The sequence below is a fragment of the Scleropages formosus genome, chromosome 20 (assembly GCF_900964775.1).
Source record: "Scleropages formosus chromosome 20, fSclFor1.1, whole genome shotgun sequence".
In the NCBI taxonomy this organism is placed as follows: Eukaryota; Metazoa; Chordata; class Actinopteri; order Osteoglossiformes; family Osteoglossidae; genus Scleropages; species Scleropages formosus.
In genome coordinates, this window is record NC_041825.1 from 2211392 (window position 1) to 2230900 (window position 19509).

General features: G+C 44.5%; 1 protein-coding gene across 3 annotated transcripts in view; it reads left to right on the forward strand.

Moving 5' to 3' along the window:
* Positions 1-3237: 3237 nt before the first annotated feature.
* LOC108919818 (speckle-type POZ protein-like) overlaps positions 3238-19509 on the forward strand; it is a 70698-nt gene continuing 54426 nt past the window's right edge. For all 3 annotated transcript variants that reach the window (XM_018728115.2, XM_018728123.2, XM_018728107.2), the window contains exon 1: positions 3238-3289. The gene's annotated coding sequence lies outside the window, so the exon portion shown is untranslated. The remainder of the gene's footprint in view (positions 3290-19509) is intronic.

Here is a 19509-nt window from a genome sequence, read left to right on the forward strand (position 1 = left end):
TTGTCATGCTTTATATTGCATCTATTCCTCCCCCCCCAAAAAATCGAATGAAATAAACAGTATCTTAACAGTAAACACCCGACTCAATGACGGAATACGGGCGATGAAGCTATTTTAACAACTTGTTGAAATTTTAGCGGTGGGTGGGGTGGCACAGTGGTTTGGACTGGGTCCTCCTCTCCGGTGGGTCTGGGGTTCGAGTCCTGCTTTGGGTGCCTTGGGATAGACTGATGTCCTGTCCTGGGTGTGTCCCTTCTAGCCTCGTGTCCTGTGCTGCCAGGTTTGGCTCCGGCTCCCCGTGACCCCGCATGGGATAAGCGGTTTCAGATTATGTGTGAGTGAGTGAAACGTTAATGAGGTTGCCCTGGTGTGGTTAATTGCGTTGATTATTTTTTGAAGAGCGTAAGAAAAAAAAACGATTAAAAAAAGAAAAAAAAAGAACAACTCCGCAAACGTTGCGGGTTCAAGTCCTCGTAGGCGAAACTCCGCCGCCGTTGCTCTCGCGAGCGCCGCCCTCAAACTGCCGCGCCAAATAGCAGCATAAATGTTTAAAACGGTTAGCGCCGTAAGTTCCCCCCGCAATTGTGACTACTAAGCATATTATTTCCTTCTGATTCAATTACTTCCAGAAACTTCCGCCGAGAATCCCGAGCCCACCTCCTCTTCTCATGTCAACCCGCTGTCCCGCCCCGAGCCCCCCGAGGATGTGCGCGCAATTCGGAGAGCGGAGCTCGCTGCCCACATTCCATAAGCATTCTAATTAAAGTGCAAATTCAATACCCCACCAGCCGACATTATTAGCTGTTCCTTCGCCCGACGCTCCTAAAGTAATTACAGGCAAGCTGCTGGTTGTCTCGCTCTGCAAAAAAGGGCAGCGCCACGTGACGCCACTTTGAGGGCCTCTTTCTGGCTCGGATGCGGTGCTCCTAGATTCCCGGCTCCGCTCTTTATTCAGCCGCCTCCTCCAGATCTCAGTGCGAGATCCTCACTGCGTGCGTGTGACCGTTCTTCTGTTCGTTGGCACCGTTCTCTCCCCCCCCTCTCTTGACAGAGAGGTGCGAGGTTGGGGACGTGAGGGACGTCATTTGGCGTGCCGCCTGTCTCAGGCTGCTTCCACATCGCAGGGCTTCTATTGACGGGTGCTGCTCGGGTTCGACTGGGATCCGCTGTTTGGGATTTACTCTCCACATCGCGGTGCAGGTGCATTGCCCTGGTGTGGAGCTGTCATGGTTTTGAGAAAAAAAAACTGAAAAAAGTAATAAACCTATGTATGGCATACATTGTGCATTTTTGCAGCTGCAAGGAATAAACAGATCATGATTCATATGTTGCTTTTGTTCCTTCTGTTTTCTCCTGTTTTTTCTGAAGCCCCTGTTTTTCATTTTATTTCAACACAGTATTCTTCAGTCCTCTAAGCTCTGACACGACCTCTGAGTCAGTTGTTTCTTCGAGATATATGGGTCGCCCAGTTTGTCCTCCTAAGAATTTTTCTGGGAATTTTTTTTTTTTTTAAAACAGTCAGTTAGGAAGGGATTGCAAGCAAATAAACACTTTTGTACAGATGGAATGATGCTACTATAGTGTTCAAGGAAACCCAGTGTGCTCATTTGTATCTTTGCATGACTTTACTTAATACTACTCTGCACCGGGGGGATGCAGTGGTGCAGTGGGGTTGGCCGGGTCCTGCTGTTGGGTGGGTCTGAGGTTTGAGTCCTGCTTGGAGTGCCTTGTGATGGACTGGCGTCCCGTCCTGGGTGTGTCCCCCAGCCTCGCACCCTGTGTTGCCAGGTTAGGCTCCAGGTTGCCGTGACCTCCTTTGGGACAAGTGGTTTCAGTCAATGTATGTGTGTACTCTACACCGTGGTGCAGTGGATAATGCTGCGGTACCCAAATTGTACGACCGGGCAGAGGTTCAAATACTGCTCACGGTGTGCAGAGTTTGCATGTTTTCCCTATGTTTGCAATGCAACAAGAACATATAGAAGAAGGCATCCCTGTGAGTGAAATTCACCTTGACAGCATCGCTCCCACCTGTCATTTAATACTCTTACTAATTGTGAAAGGAGAAGTTCTAAGGCTGGATTTCTGCTATTTATTAATGATATGCCTAAAACTGAGCCGTAGAAATCAGACTATAAATGATGCAGCATCAACATTCATTGCAGGGACAGTCCTGCATGACAAATAAACACTGACGTCACCGCACTTTACATTTCAAGGCTTGTGAAGTATTCATGGCGTCACCACATATACACACTGTATATATAATATATATACACACATATATATATATTTCTTATCTTGAAATTGAGTCAAGAGCAAATAAAATATTCTGTGTTAGTGCAGTGCTGTATAATTATTCTTTAGTCAGCCGAGACCTTTGCTTGAGGGGACTTACTGTGGTAGGATTTGTGTACAGAGCTGGTATAGTTTACGCATTTATATGTGACAGGGTGTTCTTTCTGGAAGAATTGAGGGAAAAGTGTTGATTAAGAGTAGCAAAGTAGGAGAAACAGCAGGGTTTAGAAGCTCCAGAGTGCATGGGGGGTTAAGGATTAGGAGTAAGGATGTGTGTGTGTCTGTGTGGGTTAGGGGTAAGGGATTAGGGTTTAGTGTTAAGGTTAAGGACTAGGGTTTAGGGGTTAAGGGTTACGGGTAAAGAATTAGGGTTTAGCATTAAGGTTTAGGGGTTAGGGTTAAGGACTAGGGTTTAGGAGTTAATGTTTCGGGGTTAGGGTTAAGGACTAGAGTTTTGGGGTTAAGGGTTAGGGGTAAGGGATTAGGGTTTAGGGTTAAGGTTTAGGGGTTAGGGTCTAAATTACCCAGTGCTGCCAGTTCACATTATAACACAAAATACGAAGAGCATCCAGTCTTGGAAATATTTCATGTAAAGAGTAAAATGCACTTAAGGAAGCGCAGAAAAAGTCACTTAAGATTGCCTGTTAGTCATCATCTCTTCATTTCCAGTTACGATTTTTGATTTTTTGTCGTTTTCAAAGTTTTACATTTGCATATACTATATACATTTACCAAAATACACACTAAGCGCTCCTGTTTTAAATGACTATACGAGTTTTTAGTAAGATACAACTTTTTTTCTGCCTTTTTTACGCTTTCTACTCCTATTTTCACATTTACACAGCGAAGGCTGTAATGGCTAATTGAACGACTGCAACGACCGGCAATAAGACGTTGAGTGGGCGGGGCGTCGATGACGCATCAACTTGACCCGGATGTGATCGAGCCAGTGTGAGAAAATCCGATCCGGGCGAAGCGCAGGCACTGAAAGGTGAGTGAAAAAAAAGACAAAGAAAGCAAATCAAAGTAGTTACAGGGTATTTGGCGATGTGATGTAGAGTAATGTTTTGAGGCGGAGTATGGGTATATGCGAAAGCCGCAACTTTGCTGGAAATGCGCTAGAGATTCTGTGTCGGTTTCCCAAAGGCGATCGGATTGGAGCTGCTGTTGTGCTGTTAGCCTAGCGTGCTAGCCGATTGAGAGCCCCTCTTCGGGTCAGCTTCTGGCTATTTTCCTCCCTTCTTCCCTCGTTGGTGATATTTGTATCTAGCTGCGCTGCACGCTCATTACACAACCACTCGTAGGTGTGTTTTCTGCGCGGAGTTGGGCAGTTCCAGGTGGTAACTAGTAGTAGTAGTAACTGACTCCACATCTCGCTGAGTTTGTGTAATTTGTGTGGTTCGCAGACCCCGGGCCCGGGACACAGACCTGTTTTTGGGTGTTTTTAGTGCCTGTTCATTGTGTTGACTATCTCCTGAACTACGGTATGTGTGTTGTTATTATTATTGTTGTTGTTTACCTCACAATATATGTCGAACGGCGAAAATGACGTGAGCGAGAAACCGTTAGCGCGCACGCGCGCTCGCGCCGTCCCGCCCAATGAGGAGCGCCCCTGGGTGTCCGCGAGCCGCCGCAGTGCTCTGTGACCCCGGGGCTCGTGCACGGGGATGAGCTGGTGGTGTCAGAGGCCGGGAATGGCAGGAAGTGTTCGGGACCTGCCCCCTGTGGGCTGTGCGCCCTTCTCCCAAGAGCTTCTTTATTGGCTTCTGACTTGACACTCACACTGTGTGTGACTGTCACCTGAAACGCCTCACAGCATTTGACTGCTTACACAGCAGGATGTGATTGTTTTTGTGTGTCAGTGCACAGTAAGTACTTTGATCAGCCACAGCCTGAACTGGACACCACATGGCGTGATCAGTTACGAGCGGTTATTTTTTCCCCTTGTTTTTATTGCTGGTGGGTGTCCTTTTTACAGTTGAAATTGCTTGCCCAAACCATAACTGGATATAGATATTTAGGATTGCGAATAGTAAGCGCTGCCTTGTTTGTCAACTAGGGTGCTTTTACCACTCTGATTTATTGTACTTTCCTGTTCACAAGGGTTGTAAAATTGCCCAGCTGGGGGGTTTTAAGTGTGCAAAGCTGTGCATAAGGCATCCTGGCTCACCGGGAGGGGTTGTGATTTGGACTTGTTTTGCAGACACACAACCTGGACACTTTGCAGCCATTGTGTTGTGAACTCCCTTTTGTACCAAACTGTTCTAGAGAAAAACGTAAGGCCATCTGTCCGACAGCTAAAACTTGGCTGAAACTGGGTTGTGCGACAGGACAGTGATCCCAAGAACATCAGCAGATCTACAGCGGAATGGCTGGGAAAGAAAAGAATCAAAGTGTTGGAACGCCCAAATCAAAGTCCATACCTCAGCCCCATCGAGATGCTGCAGAGGGACCTTTTGGGAGCTCTGCAAAACGAATGCTCTCAAGCATCAATCAACTGAAGCAGTGTTAGACATAAGAGTGAGCCAAAATTCCTCCAAAATGTTTTGAGAGACTAATAAACTCATACAGAAAACATTTATTTCAACTCATTGTCGCTAAAAGTGGTTCTACAAGCTGCTGTATCATGGCATGTATTTAGTTTTCTACACATTACTTCTGCATATTGCTTTTTTGCTTAAGTAATGATATTGTGGAATCTTATGTTTGTCGCCTGCTGTTAAATTCACCTACTTTTAGGAATTAAACTGAGAAATTTCCACAGTTTTTGTTGTCTTTATAAAACCATAAGACTGTACTTTTTTCCCACATGACCACATGAGTAGCTGCATGTAGAATCAGAATAGAGTTTATAGATTTTATTCAGAGCCGCCGGCCCCCTCTGTGTCACATTCCCTTAATGAACTTTGCGTGTAACAAACCGGTTCTCAGTCCCAGTAAAGCAAGTAAGCAACTCACTGTACTGTGTTGAGGTTGACATGTGGTATTAGTTCTAGCATCCTCAGCTTGACTGCAGAGTCTGTAGTTATACTAACCTGAACGCAGATTGTTGAAGTCGGGTTAAGTGAATGTCTGTATAACTGACAAAGGGTGTGTTTACCCATTTAAACAACTGTATTTTGACACTGCATCAGTTCAGGTTAAGGGTAAGTACCTTGATTGTGGGCACTACTGCAGGAGTGAGTATTCAAACCTGATGTCTTAATACTAACTAGGCTTTGACTTGCTTACTGGTGAGTACTTTTTGATTTTCAGCAGCAAAAGGGGGGTGGGGGGGTCTAGAACTAGAAACCAAGTTCATATCCTTACCTGCTGTAACTTTTTGACAGCAGATAATGAAAATGTTGCCGCTTATCTGAGCTTTTTGTACTCGTATGTTCTTGGTACTTTCACAGTTCTGAATGCATGGTGAGTAGTTTGGCCTTATTTTCAGGCCAATGGAATTCCTCCGATCAGGTTTTCGGACAGCAGAGACTGCAGGTGGTTTCTCCTTTAAGTCGCTGTTCACTTGTAAATGTTAATGATATCTGGAGTCACTAATCCTGTCTTTGTTTCGCTTGTTTCAGTTCTGCCGTCTTTCCCAGGAACACAATAAACAAGCATTCTAACAAAATAACGGCCTTTCAGCTTTTGTGGTCCTCCCACAGTAATTTAAAGTGAATGTAATGTTGAAGATGAGTGTACTGTGGAAGTATGACACTGTGAAATGGGAATATGCTGGTGTCCATACATATGCATCACAGTCATCAGACATAACCGCAGAGCTGCAAAATTACTCGTGGGAAGTTGTGCACTTTGCACTAAATGTTTTCATGTTTAAAAAAAAAAAAAAAAGAAAAAAAAAAAACCCTTTAAGTTTTAACAGCTATGTCTGAATTGTAGAAACCAGTGTCATTTGTGTTAGTATGTGGAAAGAGAACTGAAATGCGGAACCTGCTGAGCACTGAAGTGCTCTTGTTCAAAATGGCCTGTTAAGAACAAGAACAAACAAGATGGGACTAAAACTGATTGGAGTGTCTCTTGAAAAAGGGCAATCTTATTAGAATCTGTCCTGATTAATTAATTAGTTTAGTCCACAACATCAGTTTTTCCACAAGACCCAGTTTGAAATTTTGTGCAGATGCGTTTGGACTGCTTTACTTGTATTGTTTGAAAACCGAACTAATATAGCATGGCATTTGGGATGTAGAACTTTTTAGAATCTTGAATATTAATTGTTTGATATTGGTGGTGATATTTGTTATGCTGGAATACCATTTTTCAGCTGTTTGCACACAGTTCTGCGTTCTGCTTTTCAGGCATTCTTCTGATGAACTAAACCTTCCAGTGTAGGATCTCTTGGAAAACAGGGAATTAGAGGTGGAGATGGCATTCTCTGGAAAGCTCTGTACTTTCCATTATAGGGGCCTGAAGGTTGCGGAGTGGTTATGGTTTTGAGTCCTGGGTTTTTAATGAATTTACTGCTGTGAAACTGCACTCGGCAATATTGAGCAGAAACTTTACAGATCTATGTGATACGTGGTGACAAACATCCCCCCTTTTCTGTATTTGAGCTACTTATCCAGCCCAGAGCCATATGGGGGTGGGGAGACTGGTGGTCTGGAGGAAATCATGCTGCAAGAGAGGGGGTTAAATCGTTGCAGAGGCTCTGCGACCTCAACAACAAAACTCAATGAGTTTCTTCAGTCAGACAAAGTCAGGGATGAGGGAGAGCGAGGGAGGGGTAGAGGCGAGAGGATCGCGGTGGCAAAATCAATAGTTCATACCTTTCTAAAATTGAGTTTTTAGAAAAGGAGGAATTCTATAAGCAAGGCAGAATATGAAATTGCGCTCAGAGTGGCCTAATGCGGACAGCGGTATCGATTTTAGCCGCTGTACCAATTATGGTTTTAAGTTTTGTCCCAGGCTTACCACAGTCCTTAAAGAGCTGCAACATGTTGAGGCAAAGCCTGGGAGACGTGCCACTCGTGTGTTTTCCCAGCCTTGTACCTGGGCACCACAGGCCCTCTTTTCCTCTTCTCTGTGAGAAATTGCCAGCTGCAATGCCACTACACAAGACCCGGCTGTAATTTGCCACAGAAATGGATTTTGGAATGGGCCATTTCGGTAATCCCATTTCTGTGCAATTGTGCTACAATCTGTGGCTCTTGGGCGTCGGGCACATTTTCAGAAAGAAAAGACTCCTATTTTCTTCTTTGTGTGTTTATGTGTGCGCACGTGTGTGTCTGCGTGTGTGTGTTTCTGGTTTTCCTTGAGAGCACAATGAAATGCTTTTGTTAAAAAAAAAAAAAAAAAGTAATCTTTGGGTGTGGGGGCAGTCTTTGGGGAAAGTTAGTTTGAATTTGCGGGCAGCACCGGTGTGTGCAGTTTCCGCACACAGCCGTTTCTGCTGTCCACCAGCTTTGGGGATTTAATGTGAAACAGATTGAGAAGCAGCGCATTCTTCGCCTTACTTTGCACTTGAGGAGAAATAGTTGTTAGGCTCCAAAGGGTTGCAATTTCTCTTTCCGTTGTGCATAGGACTGCTGCGGGAGGAGCTCGGCCTTATGGATCGCTCCCCGCTGGTCTCCCGCCTCCACGTGCCAACAAGCTGTAGCTAACAAGCAGGCACATTTCTCCCTCAGTAGGACTTTCTTAATTCGCCGTGTTTGTTTCACGGCTGGCGCGCCTCACTTTGCTGAGTGTTAGCTCTCGGACGCCGGTGACAAACCGCAGTGCCAGCTGTGTGTAAGACGTGTACCGTAGTGCATTGACTCCCTCGTAAGCCAGAAGGGAGAAGCGTTTGGGAGTCAAGACTTCACTGTTTACTTCCAGAAAATCTCAGATATTGCTGAGCACTTTGGCCTGAATATAGAAAAGATATAATTTGAAGTATAATGGCGTTAAATGACATAAACAAAGGATAGTTTTCCGACTACGGTATGTAATTGCCCCCATTGTGAGGTGCCGGGGGATGGGCGGACATGGCTGGTTTTGCCTCCAGTAGGAGACGATTTTCTCTCCAGGCTGCTACGCTCCTCCTGTGAGATCCTGATGGCTCCTCTGCTTGACAGTTCCTCTACAGCATGGCTTTCTGCAACTGCAGTTGTAGAAAGGCAGGGAATAATCGCCATTGTTATTGCGATAAAGTTATTAGTTTTGAAATGATTAATTTGAAATCGTAATGGAGATGCTAAGAAAGGTCAGCATCATTCTTTCACCTTTGCAGATATTCTTTGAACAACAGACATAAGATTACATGTAATTAAACAATAATAGAAACCCATGAATTATCAGTGGCATTAATCTTTTTTCCCCACCTTATTGAACTACATGGAATGAAGTGAAATTTTTCAAATAAACAAACAAATGCTTCTTGCTGTTGGACACATGAGAGTGACTGACAGGTACTTCCTTCAGCATGATTTAATGCATAAAGCTGGCTGGCAGTTCTGCAGGCCTGCGGATGTACACATCTTGAAATATTTCAGCTTGAATGAATGATACATTGCAGTTTCACTGAAGGAAGTTCTATCAGTGCAGACAAACTCTCTAGCTGTGAATGAAGGCATCAGTGGGAGATGTTAAAACTCTAGTTCAAGTTTTCAGGAAATGAAATTCTATTTTTGTCCAGGGCCCTTTGCAACAGGTTTCCACGTGGTCCATCACAACGAATACAAATAGCAAGAATAGAGACATGCAATAGTCAACATGGTTTAGCAGTAACCAAGATACGCTTTTCCGTACTGGTGATGGAGGAGAGCAGCAGGAAATAGGAGCAAGACAAAATAGTGGCTGGAGACCAATAACAGTTCTGGGGGTCCAAGGCCAACAGACTGCCCACCTATGTAGGAGATAGCAACGCTGTACAGTAATGACAGATTGCTAGTGTTTAGCAGTGGTTCCGGAATGGTGGAGTGATTCTCTGGCCGCCTCCTCATCTGGGCTTCAGGTGTTCTTCATGGCAAGGTCCTGCAAGTTTCACTCCAGTGGTGTTCACCCTTGGTGTTATAGATGAAAAAAGTACAGATAAACATGGTTCCATCATATGACCTTCAACAGTGCAAATGCACACGCTGATGGACAGACACTGGCGTGGACAGCAGCTTTAGCCAGAGTGCGATCGCTAAAAGTACAGCTCCTTTAGTCAAGATTTAAGTGTGCTGACTGCTGGTGCTTCCCAGACATTGGCAAGTAGACTCTTCTAGTGATTAGGGCTCCATAACTAAAGCATCTACCATCAGCATCTGACCTATGTGTTCCAGGAATTGTGAGAAAGGCTGCCTGCTGTGATGTGTGCTCTGCCTTGTACCTAATTTTGATTTCTGATTTATCTCCCCAACATGTGGCCTGCCATCTGATGTAACGTGGCTTGTGAGAGCATTCCTAAATTATTAATATATACTGTACATGTCATGAGTACTATAAATTGTATTGCATCTCATAACAGTGCAGTTGTATTCAGACACAACAGTAAGGGTGATTGACGGAACAACAGACGGGTTTGGCTGCAGCGTAGTCATATTTGTAGGCGACGCTGTACTTCTGCTGAACACAGCTGGTTTTTGTATGCTCTGATTTTATCACTGTTAACAGTTTTACTGTGTTGTTTTTCATTAGTCACATATATATTTATTTAAATTGGATTGTTGAGCATGACTTGCAAATCAGGAAGTAAGTTTCTGGATACAGGACATTTCTAATGAGAAGGATGAACCTGCACTTCATACACACACGCACGCACACTGTCTGAAACGGCTTCTCCCGAGCGGGGTCACGTCAAATCGGAGTCTAACCCAGCAACATAGGGCACAAGGCTGGAGGGGGAAGGGACGCACCCCGGACGGTACACCAGTCCACCACAAGGCACCCCAAGCAGGACCTGAACGCTAGACCCGCCACCTGCACTTTATTAAAATGGAAAAATAAGTCAGTTTGTTTGGTGTGCAATGAAGTGTTTTCAGTTCTTAAGAAATATAACAAAACATTTCACTCCAGACATGCATCTCTCATTTACAAAATTCAAGGCCAGTTCCATGAAGTCAAGATATCCAGACTAAAAAGTAAATTTTGGGGGCAACAGTAGCTCAAGAACATGTCCTTCTAACTGGAATCAGAGGCTTAACGGAGTTGTGCTGCAGTTCAAGTTATTTCCTGAAAATCAAAACTCCTTTTGGATGGCAAATTTTGTAGTGAGGGAGAAAGTAGCTAAAACAGGTTAGCCACTTGTGTTGAAAGAACTTAAATGAAAGGTTCAAATTTTGCTTGTTAATGTTATTATAGAGGTTTGTTGGTTTTCATTTTGTGCTCAACTTGAAAGAAATCTTCCAGCAAATTCTTTGAACTTGAAACAATTCTTGCGAAATTATCTGCACACCAAATCGACTAGAAATAACAATACTGCAGCATGACACAATAAAAAAAAAAAGTTCAATTTAGACATTTAAGATTCAGTGAGGCATTTGTGGCCCTTGAACCGGTTCACAATAATTATGGCCGTCGGCCTAAAAAGGTGCGACACCCCTGGGGTAAACCCTAAACGAGACTTGAATGTCAGTCCTGAAGTTCACTGGGAGTCAGAGCGCTATTTGACGAACTGTCTAATATGATCATATTTTCAGCTTCTTGTTATAATCTTTCCTGCAGCATTTGTTGTTTATGACAAGAGAGGTGTTTGGACTTCCTGAGTAAGGGATTACTGTAGCCAAGCCTGCTCTAGACATATGTGCACCAGCTTCTCTCTCAAACTACAAAAAAAAAGCTGAATTCTTAAGATACAGAATATATCCTAGAAAGAGAAGTCACATGGGTATCAAAGAATGGATCCGAGACAAAGATCACGTGTAGGTAGCTGATTATGCTAAGGTCAAGTATAAACGCTTTAAACTAAACGCTTTTTTGTGGTGTATTCCCTTGAAGCAGAGATACCTGTATCTAAATATTTTGCATTGATTGAATGATACAATGCAGTTTCCTAAGTTTGTACTGTTAGGAGATTTTGTGTTGCATCGTTTTTTTTTTTTCTTTTTTTTCCTCCTTCGGCCGCCCTTAGATACCCATTAGTTGATTGCACTGCAAGGTTCTATTGTAACTGAAATAGTGTCTTCGATATAGAGTCGCATCACTACACCAGTGCAAAGGTGAATTCTCATCAGCTGGAAAGAGTATAATTAAAGCTGCAAGAGCTTACATTTTATTCATTTAGATTAAATTGCTTTATTGATGCTTTTGTCCGGTACTCTCAATTTTTAGCCGTAGCTGGATATGTTTACTAGAGTAATTCAGGATAAGTATCTTGCCCAAGGGTGCTGCAGCAGTAGCTGGTAATGGGGCTTGAACCATCAGCTCTCAGGTTATAAGTCCATGGCTTTAACTGCTACTTTTCCTGCTGCTTCCCATTTATCTTTAATTTTACTCTTATTTGAGCTGCTTCCATGGGCATTATGGACGATTCAGTTTGAAATAATGGCTAAACAGAAATAGCGGTGCTGCATTACTTATAATGCAGATCATTCACAAATGAATGAGCTCTCGTTGTGTAACATAATATGCATTTTAAGTAACGAGCTATATTTTATAAAGGAGACTGCAGAATTTTAATTTTGTCTGGGTATATTTTCTATTTATATATTATATTTACTCATTTAGGTGATTTTCTCCAAAGCAACTCACAGTGTTAAGCTGCTTACAATTATATACCCATTTATACAGTGGAGTAATTTTACTGGGGTAATTTAGGGGAAGTACTTTGCTCAAGAGTCCTGCAGCTTGAGGTGGGATTCAAACCTGCAACTTTTGGTACCAAAGGCAGCAGCTCTAACCACTGTGCTACCATCTGCCTGATTTTGCAGAAGTCCTCAACAATATGACGTATTTTTCATGTTCCTTCCTGCAATTGTGTGGGCTGGACTGGCGGTCAGTATAAATTACTGTTGTGGACGCACTTGTACCGCTGCCTTGTGCGCTGTGGCAGAAGTAGTGCGGCAGTATTATGTGCGTCTATAGAGAATCTTACAGGAAAGTTGCAAGTTGTAATTAATTCTATGTAATGAGTAATTCAAGCCATAGATATTCTTTTGTGCCCTATGTGTAATTGGCCGCTTGTTTAATGTCTAGTTTTGGTTTCATTCTCAATAACTTGTTGTTTTATGAAATACAGTGCTTTCTTTCCGATCTTTTCATGTAGTTTTTGTTCTTTTTTTCTTTTTTCTTCCCTTTGCCCCCCACATCGCACATCCATTCTCATTTGTTCTTACTAGGTCCTGCTGTGTATATACACAGAAAATTCTGAATATGGCTTCTTTTCCCCCCTGCCATGTGTAGTAATGAGGTGGATGAATATTCATGAGGCTGGAGGGAGCTGGGGAGCGCTGTAGTAATATGAGTAATGGCCTGGATGCCTGGGTCACTCCCATGTGGCCCGTGGTCACTATGCACCAGGAAGGACGTTCACAGTTCCACTGCTTCTGCTTTAAGGCTCAAAGTGAATCTAACCCTTGCCAGTTTAATTGTCCTTCTCAAGACTAATGTTGAAAAAAAGATGCTAAGGTAATTTAAGTACAGTAACCGTATTTCTAGATATTCGTATATGTAGAATTGCCTTTATTAGTTCTTGTAGGACTGTTAATCGTTGCACTAAAATGTAGTGCAGCGGTGAACAGTCCTACAGTGGGACATGTAGGGGTGCAGTGGTTATTGACTAACTTTGTAACCCAAAGGTTGCAGGTTTGATTCTCACCTCTGCCTGTAGTACCCTTGGTCAAGGTACTTTCCTTGAATTTGTCTCTAGTAAAGTTACCCAGCAGTTTAAATGGGTAAATAGTTGTAGATACCTTAACGTTGTGAGTCCCTTTGGAGAAAAGCATCAGCTAAATGAATAAATGTAAATGTAGTGTATATCCATAGCATATTTCCTTTCCCTATTAGTATAACTTTATGTTCCTTGAGGTTTGGGGATGGAATTTTTTTTCTTTTTTTTTTTTTTTTTTTTTTCCCGACCAGCCCCACTCAGTTGGGATATTGTTCTTATTAGTCAAGAATTTTGAATAGTGCAACAGAATAATTTGAATCGCATGAGTCTTGTGGTCTTAGTCTCCCTTAGAAGAAATACAGCCTTGTCAGTTATTAGTGTCTAAGCTGCTTGTGGAAAACCACCAAGACCAGTCAAACTTCTGGACGTTATTTCAACTTCACCTTCCACATGTATTTGCATGTGAATTTGCTGATGTTTTTGTATTAATGCCGGGTGCGTTGCGGTTGCTGCTCTCTAAGTGGGTTAATGTCCTCCCTGCCATCGTGAGCACATGACCCAAATGCAGGATCTCGCTTTGTAGGGCTGTGCAGGGCACCACTCGTCCCCATGAAGATCCCCATAATGAACTGAGAAATAAACTGAACGTCTGTGTGCATTTCCATGTTATGCTATGAGATGCACAGAAATGGTTAGACCATGCCCCAGAATAACGCTCTCCGGCATCTGTCTACACACACTGTTTTTATTATTCCCCCGTGCTGTGAACTTTGTGTTTACATTGTGCAAAGTAAGGAACGAGTGGAAATTTTGCAAAAAGGGAAGAGAATATAGTAGTAATTTCTGCTTCAGCGCGAGTTTTCGTAACGTGAATTGCCTTCTCTGATTGGTGAACAAGGGAACGATTTCAGTTTGTTGGCTTAGACGCAATTTCATCCCCAACATATCTGTTTTGTGTCGCAGAGGAAATCAACTGGATGCAAAGTAAGGCAGCAGAACACGGCGGCCCGTGGAGGTACACACACGACAGCACGCACGACTCTCGGTTCTCCCACATGCTTTGTTTTGGAAGTGCTGATTGTAAGGTTCTCCTCCAAAAAAAAAAAGGAGAGTGAGCAAGGTGACAGGAATGTGCCTAAATTTCTGCTTTGTGAGCGTAAAAAAACAGCTTTAACACTTGAAGAAAAGCCTTTTTGATTGAAATTAAAGAACGTGTCATGTTGTTCATGCAGCTGGAATCAGTGTCATGTTTGAGCAGTCTTCACTTTTTTCACTTTTTCGAGGTAAAGTCTTGTAATTATTAAACTGTTCTAACATGTTTATTTGGACTGTTGTTAAAATTTGCAATTTGTTTAGCATTTGAGTGGACTGTCCTTTACCCTATTTTTTTCCCCCCATAAGTCCTGTTATTTTTAGTGCGATTTTTTTCCATACTGGGATGTATTAAAGGATGGTTTTAAAACACATCTATCACGTGTTACTACCACCTACTGTATCTCGATTATTTAGCAAATGTTCTTATATTTGTGTTCCCCCATTTCACAAATCAAGTTATATTTTCCTATTTTCTCTGGTGTTATCCAAATGATAATCTTGATTTTTTTTTTAAAAAATATTTTTTTGCCTTTAATAACTTGGCATTCAGGATTTTTCTTTTGCTATGAAAATTTTCAGCTGGAGTTTATGAAAACAATTGGCACATCATACTTATTAATGTAAGTCATAACACCTATGCAAGTTATGGTGAAATGCAGCAAGGCCTGGAAAAAGATGTAAATACCAAATGAAACTACTGACTACATATTACATGTACAATCATTTCAAGTACACAGGTAAATGACTCTTTTTACAGTGATGATTTTTTTTTCCGTTTGGCTTTTCCAAGTGATTTAGCAGTTTGCACTGTTTAGGTGGGGTGTTGGTTAATTGTTCGAAAGCTCTCTCTCAATGTGCGCTCATACATGCGAATGAATAAAAGTGACAGCAATTAAGCTGTGTGTCGGGCGATGCGGAACTCCATGGCTCTGGTGGCCAGTGACTTTCTCTTTCTCTCACACACACTCAGCTCTTTCCTCTTTGTCTTCCAGTTGGAGACACAGTGAGGGCCCTGATCCCGTAGCAGGAATTTTCACCGATTACACTGGAGGACACACATGCGTCTGTGTGAGAACAAAGAGCGAAAGCAGAGATGAGCCGTGCGGTGTGTGTGACTGTAAAGTGATTTTACTGCGTACAGGGTTAGTCAAAGCAGATGAGAGGTTGTTGCCCCAGGAAACTGTTTGTGTTAAGCGCTGCCTTGTGCTAGAGGCAGCTAATACCGTTACGGGTAATGACTCAAAATCTTTGTCTGGGCTGTATGAAGAAAGATGAACAGACATCGGACCCCCCGCAGGTCAGTGCAGCAATGGCCCAGAATTCTCTGGGCCCTTAGGGCTTGTGCACTGCTTACCTAAAATAAAGAAATACCTATTGGTGGAAAGTTTTCCTCACCAGGGAGTCAGGTATTGCAGTTATATGACAGCACAGTATAGTCTTTGAAGTGACATGTATGAATTTACATTTTCTGCGCTTAATGAAAGTGCTCTCTTCACCTGCTTTCCTTTTCTCAGCTTGCTTTGCTTCTCGTGGCCCTTTGTCTTTAAGACTTTGAAACGTTACTAGCGCTCGTGTTTTCTTCTTTGTGCTCTTTCATCCCCCTGCTTTCACAGCGTGCCCCCCACGCCACAGATGTGCGTTGTCGTAGCGCTGCGGCCCGACTCCAAACGATTTTGACGCCTGTTTTAAATGGCCTCTGAAGCCTTTTATCTCTATGTGTCCCCTCGCGATTGGTATTCGCGTTCGTGCTACTGCCAGCTGCCTGTGCGCCTGCCACCGCTCAAAGAGGAGCGGGTGTGTCTTGGTGTACACACTCATCTCCAAGTGTCAGTAAGCGCAGGAAGACCAAGGTTGTCTTTGTGTGTTCGCCTGGCCCCGATGGAGCCGCTCAATGTCCAGTTTGATCACTTGCCTTCATTCAAATCGCATCATATCCTCTCCAGTTGTCCGTTGGCATTGCCACGTCCTCTTGCTTTCCTCCTCCTTGGTTCCTAACTGAGGTGTCCCACCAAAGACTTTCCCCATCCGTACTGCTTTTATCCAACTCACCCCAGTTGAAGCCATTCCCGATGGACCCTGAAAGCTTTCGTTTTTGTGTTGTTCCACATCAGCGTCAGTCGTGATGGTTTCAGACCCGTGGATGAACTCTGTCTGTGTGGCTCTTTGAACCTGTGTCGCTTTAGCCAACATCCAGCCGATGGAAAGTGCGCTTTGCTGATCGCGCTGTGCTGCTGCTCCCTGCGATGTCACTATGTTCTTGTCTCCAGGTACTGCGTTCCTCCTTGAACATGAACCTTTGCTTTCATCGGTGATTAACATGGTCTGACTGCTATATCCAGTACAGCCGGGTGCCCTTAATTGCTTTTATGCTCTTTGTTCCCCCAGTTCATGCTGCGAATTTTGGGCTTTTGGGTTAGCGCAGAGCCCATTGAGCTGCGGGATGACCTTTCTGTTGAGCCCAATTTGTGCGGGAGAAGTGGTGACAGCTGTTGACACGCGCTGTCGCGAAGGTCAACTGCGTCGAGAGCAGATTAAAGCATTTCAGCGCGTAGCGACAGGAGGGCATCTCACCGCAGAACATGCGGCCTAAGGCCTTGTCTTCTGGTTGTATATTTGCTTTCCGGAGAGGCTTTTCATGGCTTTATGGATCCTGTAGGCCCATATATTACCCCCAGTCCCAAAATCTTCCTTAACAAGTTTTATACTTGCTTTCTGAGTCCTTCTGGCATGTTCCCTGCTGTCATATTGTGTCAGAAATATTCAGGTGTCATGGCCAGGAGATTGTCACCATAGTCAATCATTTTCCGAGCTTCTCCCTTGAGATGGATGGACCGTTCCGACCAGCAGATGTGCCAGTGCCGTATTGCCCATCGTTTTCCCCTCCCCTTCCTGCCCGGCTCCCGGGCGCCTCTTGATCAACGGGAGTGGGGCACCGCCGTGGTGGCGCTGACATGAGAGGATTTGAATAATGGTGCCGACAACATGGAAAGACAACGCGCTTTATTAAAACTGCGGAGCCCAACAAGGTCACACACTGCTCCTCCTGAATGCGTTCTCGAACCACATCGTTTGTTTCCCTTTTCATGGTCCTTCTCTGAGCAGGTATGACGAAGCAGACCCCGCCGTGGCTTTGTTTCCCCAGCTTACGCTTACATTTATTTATTTCTTCCAGGGTACTTATACCGTTAAGGTACTTGCAGTTACTTACTCATTTATTCAGCTGAGTAATTTGAATCGGAGCAATTCGGGGTAAGTACCTTGCTCAAGTGTGTTACAGCAGGAGTGGTAATTCGAACCCGGGTCCTTTGAGCACAAGGTGACAGTTCTCTGTGCTATGCCACCAGTGGAATGCCCAGCTTGCCAAAGGACTAGGTGAATGTAAAACAGCGATTAATAAAATGAGAAAGTACATTTGGAGTGTGTTGATGCGGAAAGGGTTCGGAGAATAAATGGGAACCCGCTCTTGGTGTTTTTATTCCTGATTGGTGTGCGGTCGCGCCTGTCTCTGGTTGCGTTCTGCACCACCATGCTTAAGGGATAGATGCCGGCTCATTAGTGGCTGAATAAAGAGGGTGAAGTAGCTGCTGTTTTGATGGAGGGGAATGTGTGTGTGTCTGTGTAAGAGAGAGAGGGGGACAAACAGGGAGAAGATGAGTTCATAGGAGCTGCTGTCTCGGCCAGAAAATTGATCCATGTCGCACTTCTGCTCGTAATTGGAAAGCCGTCCTCCTGTTCGTCTTCCTCCCGCTGTTCCCTCTGTATGTGGCTCTCTTTGTCTTTCGCTGCCTCTCCGCCTCTCCTTCCACCCCTCCTGGTCTCCTCTGTCCCCAGAAGAGTGATGATAATCAACTCTCGCCTTGGCATTTTCCCTCCCCGTCTCGGCGCAAGACGAGAACGAGTGACGCTGCATTCACTCACGACTGACAGCATTCTCTGTCCACCGATAGAGATGGTGACTGGGTGAGGAGGGAGGGGTGGACGTGAGCGAGTTGGGGTAACGTAACGGGGTGGAGACTAACCTTCCCACATGGTTTTGGTCTTATCTTTACATTGTGTTGCATGGCGAGTGTTTGGAAAATGAAAGTCAACATACATTTTACTCATTGTGGTGCCTCATCAAGATCATTTTTGAGTCAAAACACATCTGTTTTCCTATGTTCAATAAGTTTAGTTCTAATTTAGGAGTGGAATTGTGGGTTTATTCACCCGGGAGGAACGGTATGGAAAAGTCCGGACACTGTCCTGTTTCCCTGACTGAGCAGTGGAGGTGGAGAGGCAGAAGGAGGAAGCCGAAGGGGGCAACGCAGCAGCTGTTTTGCTCTGGGGAGATCCTGTTGTCTGTGTGTGATAACTGGCAGGGAAAGGGAGAGGGACGGGTAGTGTCGAAGCCGCTGGACTCGCGTGTATCCGGGTTCCACCTCCACGGGACCGGATCTGGCTCTGATACCCTTGAGCGGTGCCCTTCCCAGCAATGTAAGCTTAAACGCGGGCTTAGAGTTGCTTTCAGATATCAAAACCAACACGGATCGTCGTCAATCAGGATGGACGGAAGCCCTTCCCAGGTGCCTTCTGCCCACCTTGTCCACTTTTTTCTGTCACTAGTCCCCTCTCTGCCCTGGTTGTCCCTGTGACTCCAGGATGAGAGACGAGCTCGGCTCATTAAGGACTGAGTCGGGCGTTGCAGACATTTAAAGGCTCGTGAGCGGGCAGCCCAGGGCACTGCCAGCCGGGACGGCAGCGACACTCTAATTGTGACACCAGTTCCATCTTGGTGACTCTTTCTTAATTTCACGAGGTTAGATTTTATTTCTGAGCTGCTCTGTAAAAAGTGTTTTCTTTAGAGTGTTATTTCCTTTTTGTGATTTTTGCTCACACAACTGCACCGCGGGTGGGTTTCAGCTTTAATCTCTCCATGTCTTCGTTTGTCACCTTGTTCCTTTCCTGGAGTTTTTTGTTCCTTTTCCGTGACGTTTTTTAAATTCCGCATTTCATCCATCTTGACCGATGTAACGTCTCCTTCGTGGCTCCGCTGTGCGACGGCCCATCTTTCACCGTCCGCTCTTGGCTGTTCCGCTGCCGTTTCGCCCTGTTATTTCTCCACTCGGCTACTCCCTCACATTCAAGGCTGAGTGTTGAAGAGGTCATTTATAAGGAGCCGAGACACTGTCCCCTGCTCCTTGGCCACAGTGGCGTGGGATGTGGTGGTGCTAGGGCTCCTTCATCCAGACTGCCTCTGTTGAAACCTCTGCCTGGTCTCCAGGCTTTTCTGCAGCCGGGGTTCATGCAGGGGTCCACGCAAGTGGGAGGTAAATTGGGAATTTTACTCCCCGTGTCAGCAGCATCAGAGAAGGGGGCACAGGGGATTACAGGGGAGCCAGTGAGCTGCA